The sequence below is a fragment of the Eriocheir sinensis genome, chromosome 14 (genome assembly GCF_024679095.1).
Source record: "Eriocheir sinensis breed Jianghai 21 chromosome 14, ASM2467909v1, whole genome shotgun sequence".
Taxonomy (NCBI): domain Eukaryota; kingdom Metazoa; phylum Arthropoda; class Malacostraca; order Decapoda; family Varunidae; genus Eriocheir; species Eriocheir sinensis.
The window spans coordinates 12,919,618-12,920,487 of NC_066522.1; positions in this window are offsets into that span (position 1 = coordinate 12,919,618).

Sequence of the window (870 nt, forward strand, 5' to 3'; positions counted from 1 at the left end):
TACATATGTTAGTTTCAAATGACTTCAAGGTTTAATGGGTTCTTGTATTGTATTTGATTATTGCCTCAAAAATAATGTAGCTAAGGAAGAGGTTGGTGCTGGGCTGTCCTAAATATATAGACAGTGCACGGACTTTCCCGGTATGGGTGGGGAGGTACCATTAATTTGAGTACCGGTAATACCAGTACCGATGACTATAGTACCGGTAGTACCGATGCCAGCAGCGGTACCTGTGTATTCTGCAGTGCACGCTTTTTAGACTATCAGGTAAGATTTGCTTGTTGGTCAATTATTTGGCAAACTAATTTAAACAGCGAAAATTGAATGAGTTAAGTAAGGTCGCACATGTAGGCTACACAGGTTGTTTTTAAGTGTAAATACGTGTACGACATTATTTGCTTCATTCAATTTTCGCCGTGTCATGTTTGGTATTTAATTATCATCATCATCATCCCTGCTGGGGCGTTTAAATAGTCTTCCGTAACTATTCACGACCTGGTTTTATGCTTTTTCACTACTTTAATTTACACATTTTCATATAGACATTCTCATTCCTTATTGAATATCCACGTATGGACTACAGTGTCATGCCCAGCACCCGGTGAACCTGAATAGCCGACTGTACGCGTGTTTACGTTTAGCCGACATGATTAATTGATTGATTGATTGATAGTTTATTGTTGCAAGTAAAGATGAGACAGACGGGCCACGAATTTAGAGCCACAACACCTCGCGACTCTCAAACCTGTGTGTCGTGGTGGAAAGAAATCGTATGGCGACAGAAACATCAGAGAGCCGGCCCGGGTGTCGTGAAGTTGCCATGACACGTGACTCACTGTTTGGCACATCAGCTGTGACGCAAGTGACGGC